At 36.7% G+C, this 8345-nt stretch overlaps 1 pseudogene; it reads right to left on the minus strand.

The window, feature by feature from the left end:
• Nucleotides 1–6978: 6978 nt before the first annotated feature.
• On the minus strand, nucleotides 6979–7941 carry LOC150055897 (dnaJ homolog subfamily B member 6 pseudogene; annotated as a pseudogene).
• Between the last annotated feature and the right edge of the window lie 404 nt (nucleotides 7942–8345).

An 8345-nucleotide genomic window follows, 5' to 3' on the forward strand; every position in this document is an offset into this window, starting at 1 on the left:
ACTTCAACTTTTAGCATGAGACAATTTATACTTCCCTACTATCAAAACAATAATGTTTTAAATGAGTTTATGCCTGAGCAGTCTACGCTAAACTGTTTAAGAACTTATTAACTAGAAACCAAGAAGAAATGTTCTGCACTTTTCAAGATTTTGAAATCTAATTATATGTGACTCAGTTCTAAATTTTAATAAATCAATCCATTTTTACTTCTGTCTTTACTCAGAAATATGAGATTATTCTATCATTTTACATAGTGGAAACCCCGCTAGAATTGGAAGTAACTAGGATATTGAATCAATTTTGTCTTTGCCATTGTTGAATCTCTGCTAGGTTCCTATAATCAGACACTCAGGCTTTCATTACCCCAATTTTGAGCATGTTTAAGTTACAGTATAATTTTGGGGAGCAAAATATATAGGGCAGATTTTTCCTTTTGTCTTTTACAATCTAAGACAAGATGCATGAGTAGATAAGAAAGGTTATTAAGCATATTTTGCACTGAAGGAACCTTAGTAATCAAACACTACTTCTATAAGACAAGCTAATTTTTATTCAGAAAATTTATAGCTTGTCACATGTTTTCCTCTCCATTTATTTTATACTATCTCCTTTCCATAGGCAGGTGTAATTTTTTCGACATGGTTTTATTTTAACTCATTAACCTGGCAGAACATTTCAAATTAAATAATTTTTCAATTAGCATGCTCCACTCAAGTGAAAAGTGCTTAGGATATTTTATAAGCTTTGAATGGAAACAAGGTAACAGATTTACAAAATATAATATGCAGAACTAGTTTCAGAAAATACACATACATTTTTCTATTTATAATATCTTATGGCATTAAGAACTATAAGAAAAGTATTTATGTCATTGGTCTGGCATTTAACAGTTCAATTTTGGAGCCATTTATGTGAATGATATGATCCAATGTCAACAATAGTTTTTGTAATCCAGAGCATTTCTATATATTTTTTTCAGATTTTTATGTATTTAATATGTATTGGTTATTAAAATTTGCATGCACTTCTTATTAAGGATAAATAACCAAACTCATTAAGTATCCGGTGTTTAGCATGGATGAAATATAATCCCACATACATACTCATGAAAGTCAAATATTAAGACTTATCTGTTACAATGGCCTTATGTAGTATCATATCATACTAATTTTGTAGGTAGAGCAATCTAGTGTTCATATTTTCTGTATTCCTTTCTGCTTCTTCATGTTCTACAATAAATTATGCAAATCTGGTGTCCAACATTTAAATACAATCTCACTTCATTGAAGTTTTTCAAAATTCCCAGCAAATATGTGCTGGTCTGGGTACATTGTGTTTGTTTTCTTAAACCAGAGAAAGCCCCTTTTTCTTTGCCACAACTCCAGCTGAAATGGATCCATAATATTGACAAATATCTACGATCTTACCTGTATTCTTTGTTCCTATAAGTCATATTTTCATTCCTATAATCAAAAAAAGCAAATTGATTCATAAGATATTAGGTATGCTCTTTTCTTAGCCCAGGGATAATTCCCTTTCCCATTGAATTCCCTTCTCATCTTATTTCATATGGTTTACTCCACCTGGGCGCTGTCCCTGAGCTCTTCAGCTCCAGGCTACTGCCCCACCCTTCTGCCAAGCCCCACTTCTCTTTTCCTAGAGGTTAGTTGGCGTTCAGACTCTAAGGTCCTTTTGTTAAGGCCAGTGAGCAAAGGCCCGTGCAGTTTATCTCCATTTAACTGTTTGAAAAAGCTCAAATTGGATCTGTACCTCAAGTGGTAGTATTGAACAAAACAAGTAAAATAATGAGGGACAGTGCCCCGTTCCAGTACTTTGCAGTGTGCCCCAAGGTGCTTGCATAAAGCTCTAATCTCCAATTAAGTATTTGGAAAGCCAAAATGGATGTTTAGCTCAAATGGTAGTCTTGAACAACAAGAAAAACATACGGGGACACCACCCAGGCCCAGTACTGAGGTGGGCAAAGGCACAGGTGCAATAGCGTGTTCACAATGGAGAGTAAGTAAAGGCATGTGCGTACAGCTGTGTGGGCAAATGTGTATGTGCGCAATCGTGAGTGCTCTTATCTCCAATTGACCCTATGATAAAGCCCAAAATGGATGTGTGGCTGAAGTGGTAGTCTTGAACAGCAACAAGAAAAAATAGGGACACCACCGAGGACCACTTTCGACGTGCGCAAAGGTGAGTGCTTTTATCTCCAATTACCTAGTATTAAGTTACTTTCCATAACTTTAATATTTTTAGGGACAGCAAAATTATATTTTAACAATTATCAATATCTTGGAGATGAAAGAGAAGTATTGGTATATACGTGAATAGATATACAAATCACAGTAGAACCTGGTAAGATGCAAATTTCTTTCTCCACATGTTTTCTTCTGTACTGAGAATTGGACAGATTTATATCCCAGAATAGGGGAAATTAACAGTGGGAATTCTTGCTTTCTAAATTACCACATGGAATATTACTTCCTAAAAACTTCCACATGGAATGAGGATTTATATTATTGCACCTCAAAAATTTAAGGTTTTTCCAATTAGCTTTAGTTTATCTCTTATAATTTCATCTCTCTAAAAAAGTATTATTTACCATCATCCAATAAAAATGTTCAGAGGACCTATAAAAATGTTGATTATTGTGCTGCAATTATATTTAGTAGAAATAAAGAAAATATTCAACTCAGTAATTCTAACTTACATCAAATATAGCAAAGAAACAAAAAAGTCAACTAAAAGAGCTTCCAAAAGCTGAAACTTTAATGGTTGAACAGTAAAGGCTGAAATATAAAAAAAATAAATGTCCATAAGCTCAAATGAATATAAACTAATGATTGAATAAATAAAAACACAATTAAAAATAAGACAGGACATCACAACCAAGAGAGATGATGTGACCTTATCTAACAAATGTAATTCAGTGTCTAGACTATCTATAATGGAATCTTAGAAGAGAAGAACAGCATTAGGTAAAAAAAAAACAATGAAATCTTTAAAAAAATCTAATTTAATGATAGTGTATGAATATTAGTATGATAATGTTGACACATACTAGTTTAAATATTAAGAATAGGAAAAAATTTGGCATTTATACATAACACACTCTACTATGTCTATAAATTTTCTGTAAATGTAAAATTTTTCAAAATAGTTATAGCCATAATAGTGATTATAGAATAACCAGCTTGAAAGACATAAAAATTTATAAAGACTTACAAGTGAATTTTCACATTGTAGAATAAACAACTGATTAATATATTCAATCTATCACCATTACAATGATATTTTTGACAAACACTCTAGGGGTCCATTATGTTTCTGTACATCTTGTGCATGAGACAATACATTCTTGCTCTAAAATATCTTTACAAGTCTGCACAGCACATCCTGAATGTCACACATTTTTAAGCAAACAGTTGTGAAAGATAACATTTCAAGTGTATTCCTTTACCCTTTGCTGCAAAAGTTAAATATTTTGCCAGCATGTGTGTTCTCTAAAGTAACACCTCTCATTGTGCAGATAAAGTGAGTATTCATAGAGACAAACTAGACTCAGGGAAAATGCTGATACATCAGCATTTCTTGGGTGAACTTGCACAAGATATATTATATCAAGACTTTTAAAATTAGCCTAACCCTTATACAAGTAGCATAGTACATTCAAAATCCTTAACATAAGATTTGATGATTTTGTATAGTATGACAATGAGAAGTATAAGGCAGTCTCTCTCTTTCTTGCGTGTTCTCTCTCTCTCTCTCTCTCTCTCTCTCTCTCTCTCTCTCTCTCTCTCTCTCTTCTCTCTCTCTCTCTCTCCCTTCTCTCTCTCTCTCTCTCCCTTCTCTCTCTCTCTCACACACACACACATACACCCACACACTTTTCCCCCAAGAAGATTTTTTTTTGTTTTTTATTGTAATGCCCCATGGTATATATTAAACTTTGGAGTTAATTATATTTCATAAATGTCCAAGGAATATGTACATTGATATCTGAAAAATCTCCATATGCTTGAGGTTATTCACTTCTTTGGAAGAAGTACAAGAATGAAAATAGATACATTTCCTTACCTATAGTCAGACTTTTCTTACATATACTCCAATAATTTTGTTTTGTTTTGGTTAGGTTTTTGCATTTTCACTCTAATTGTGAGAATAAAAATTTGTTTCTTACTTCCTTGGATAGGATCATAACTATGAAAAAAGTGAATATAAAAAGATCATCTACGGGCCGGGAGTTTGGCCTAGTGGTTAAAGTGCTTGCCTAGCATGCATGAAGACCCGGGTTCAATTCCTCGGTACCACATACATAGAAAAAAGCCAGAAGTGGTGCTGAGGCTCAAGTGGTAGAGCTCTAGCCTTGAGAAAGTCCAAGGACAGTGCTCAGGCCCTGAGTTCAAGCCCAGGACTGGCAAAAAAAAAAAAAAGATCATCTACAATTTTCTACAAAATGATTGCAGAAAAACTTTACCTGGGGCTGGGAAATTGGCCTAGTGGTAGAGTGCTTGCCTACCGTGCAGGAAGAGCTGGGTTTGATAGCTCAGTACCACCCTGAGCCCAAGCCCAGGCCTGGCAAATAAAAAACGTTATATAAGTCTTCATTCCTTTTCCTTTTCTTTTATTGTAATATGATATTGGAAATAATAGAATCATCTCCTGTTGCTTTTTAAAGCACTCAAATGAAGCAATTCTATTACTCTAAAAGGGATTGATCCATGGATAAGCAATTGTTCAATTATGACCAATAAGAAAATGTAAGGCAGGAGCTGGGAGCTTGGCCTAATGGTAGAGTTCTTGCCTAGCATGCACAAAGACTCTGGTTCGATTCCTCACTACCACATACATAGCAAAATAAATAAATAAAAGCCTGAAGTGGTGTTGTTGCTGAAGTGACAGAGTTCTAGCCTTGAGAAAACCCAAGGACAGTGTTCAGACACTGAGTTCAAGCCAGAGGACTGGCAAAAGAAATGTAAAGTAGAAAATTAGGGGAATATACACAATGAAACCTTTCAAAATTAAAATGTACTGTTGTATTTTGTCATCAATGCAGAAATTTTTTGTTCTTCCAGGAGAACTGTAAGGATTGAAATGAAAATTAGGACAAGCTTACAATTTCATAGTTATATGTTCTACATCATTGATTTATAAGAATTCAATTTTAGGGGACCCTGAGTTCGGCCTAGTGGTAGAGTTCTTGCCTAGCATTCATGAAGACCTGGGTGCGATTCATCGGTACCATATACACAGAAAAAGCTGCTCTGAGTTCAATCCCCATGTCTGTACAAAAAACCCACAAAATTCAGTTATTGTTATTTAAATTACACTGTTACTGAAATTATTAATTGAAAAGTTTAGACCAAGCCTCCTATGAAATATTATTCTGAATTTGTTACACACCTGCAGACAATTTTGATCATTTAGTAAGGTGAAACAGATTATATTTGGAAGTACACAAGAGAAATCCTCATGGTTATTTCAAAGAGGAAAATAAACTATGCCTCACCTTAACTTAAACAATTGTGCATTCTTTTTTTAATATTTTTATTGTAATTAATAAAAGGGTTACATGATATTTGCCAGATAGAAGGTGCATTAATTCACATATATTGATACCCTTTCACATGTCTTGGTCCCCATTATCCTCCCCCTCACCCCCTCATCTTGGTTTTCCCCCCTTTCCTATCCAATTTCAAATAACCAAATATAAATATATTCAATATATCAGATAACAAAGTGAGATACTGTAACAATATGATATAACCAAGGGACAGCAAAAGAGATGAGAGATAACATAGTACCTTAAGAACAACAACCACTCATTATATGGCTTTTGTTTCAATATCCTAGAGGTCTTTTCAATTAGCTTCACACTATATGGCCTTATGTATCAAGGTTTTGCTCTATTGCAGATCTCTGCTAGAAGATCCCAAGGTTTCTACTGATTATGACAAATGGGGGAAACCATTGAGCCTAAGTTCCTTTGAGTCTGGCTTACTTCACTTAATATGATTTTTTTCTAAGTCTTTCCATTTCCTAACAAATGGGGCGATGTCTTTTTTTCTGACAGCAGGATAGAATTCCATTGTGTACAAATACCACATCTTGTTGATCCACTCATCACCTGAGGGACATCTAGGTTGGTTCCATATCTTTGCTATGGTGAATAAGGCTGCAATGAACATTGTTGTGCTAGAGGACTTAGTATATACTTGTTTCTGGATGGTTGGGTAAATGGCAAGTAGTGGAATTGCTGGGTCATAGGGGAGTTCTATGTTTAGCCTTTTGAGGCACTGCCACACTGCTTTCCATAGTGGTTGAATGAGTTTGCACTCTCACCAACAGTGTAGTAGTTATCCCTCCTGGCCACTTCCCCTCCAGCATTAGGATTGAGAGATATTTATTAGTTCCTACCATTTTTAAAAGCTTTCATTAGGGTCTGTGTCTTGACAGTTCTTGTGGTTCTTAGATGGCATGATGTTTAGGTGCCCTTTCTTTCTCTGTATTGCATTTATGTTGGTTTTCTATGTGTAGAACATCTTTGAGAATTTTTTTTTCAGGAAAGAATGCACCAAACACAGTCGCATTTATTTTCTTTTTTTTTAAAGCAATAACAAAGACCCAGTTTACCAACTTTTTTTAAACCTAAGCTTAACATTACATTATTTAAACAGTTGTCAAAACTTACTAAATTGCCAGCATTCATGCACAACTAGAAAACATCCTTAATTTATAATAAACCAGAAATGTATTATTACCATTAATGTATTAAGTCTTTCATTACTGAAAACAAGAAACTGGAATTGTTCCTGTAGAAGATTCACCCTGGCAATGTCAGCTTCACAGCAGGCTGAACTACGTGGCTCACATTTCAACACAACAGGAGCAGATCCATGCTGGTGTTAGAGTACAATAGTGTCCTAGCACTATGCGAGAGTCACCTTGGATTACGTTTAATAAAAAAGCAAAGTGCATACAGGGATTAGAACAATTTTAAAGACAAAAAAAATGGTCTTATTGTGTGGTCCCAACAATAAACTCAAAAGTCTATGACAAATAGAGGCTCCTACGAGCTGTTTATAAGTACTTTAGATTAGGTACAGTTATACTGAAAGTCGAGTTCGTTTGAAATCTTTAAAAAATGTTCCTGTTAATCCTCAAATGGTGTTTGTTATTGTTTAACATTTCTGTTAAATGCATGCGTTGAGTTACTTGTTATCCAAGCACAGTAGCTGCTCCTTACCATTTATTGTCAAGGACTTTCATTGACCATCTTCTTCAACTTCTACTCTCTCTTGACCATTCTCAACAATTCTTTTTGTATTTATTTTCCTGCCATTTACTATTTTAGTGGAAGTTCATATAGACATGAAGTTGCCCAACCCACTATCATCAAATGACGTGGAAGAGAAGGAGGAAGTGAGGCCTCCATGACCCAGTGAACCAAATGAAGGAAATCCTGCATTAAATGAAGGAAATCCCCCTTCAAATGATGGAAATCCACTGAAGGCAGAGAAAAACGAGCCTGCACCTCGGGTTCTGCCCTTCGGTTCCCAATCAACTGGGTCTTCAAAAAAGTCGAATGAAAATGGATCCCTTCCACCAAAAAATTCCCTGAAGACATCATCTGGGTTCCGGAATGTAAAGCCAAACTCAAAGGGACTGTCAAAATGACTTCCTCCGCCTCCTCCACCATTTAACCCTTCTTTGCCATATCTGTCATAGATGTCCCATTTTTTAGCATCTGACAACACCTCGTAAGCCTCAGCTACCTGTTTGAATTTTCTCTCTGCTTCTTCTTTATTCTCAGGGTTTTTATCTGGATGCTACTTTAATGCCAGTTTCCGGTATGCCTTTTTGATGTCCTGGGCTGAGGCATGTCTCTGCATGCCTACTACTTCATAGTAATCCACCATGTTTTAACAGATTGTTGGAACAAGTCCCAGGAAGCGGACTGCCGGCGAGAAGAAGGGGGCAGGTGGCTGATCTTCTCGCGGCTCCGGCACGGCTGCGCTGGTGGTGGTGGTGGCAGTGGCGGCTCCTCGAGCTTTCCTTTCTCTCCTTTTCTCCAGCAACAAACAGGAAGTGCGTGACGCGGCGGTGCGATCACATCCACTTCCACCCGGCTATGACTGCTGTGAGCCTGCTCCGGTTCGGTTGTGTCCGACTCCCGCTCGGTGACGGATCCCGGGAGCCTTGGCCCGTGGGGTCCCTGAGGGCTGCCGCGCTCTGATGTTGGGTCTGTCCCTGAGCCAGGGGACACGGCGATGGCTTTGGGCTTGGCCTCAGAGCCGGAGTGCACGCTGGCCTGTGGCGCGGGCCCGGCCTGCCCCAT

This window comes from Megascapheus bottae, chromosome 13, assembly GCF_031878675.1.
Source record: "Megascapheus bottae isolate mThoBot1 chromosome 13, mThoBot2.hap1, whole genome shotgun sequence".
In the NCBI taxonomy this organism is placed as follows: Eukaryota; Metazoa; Chordata; class Mammalia; order Rodentia; family Geomyidae; genus Megascapheus; species Megascapheus bottae.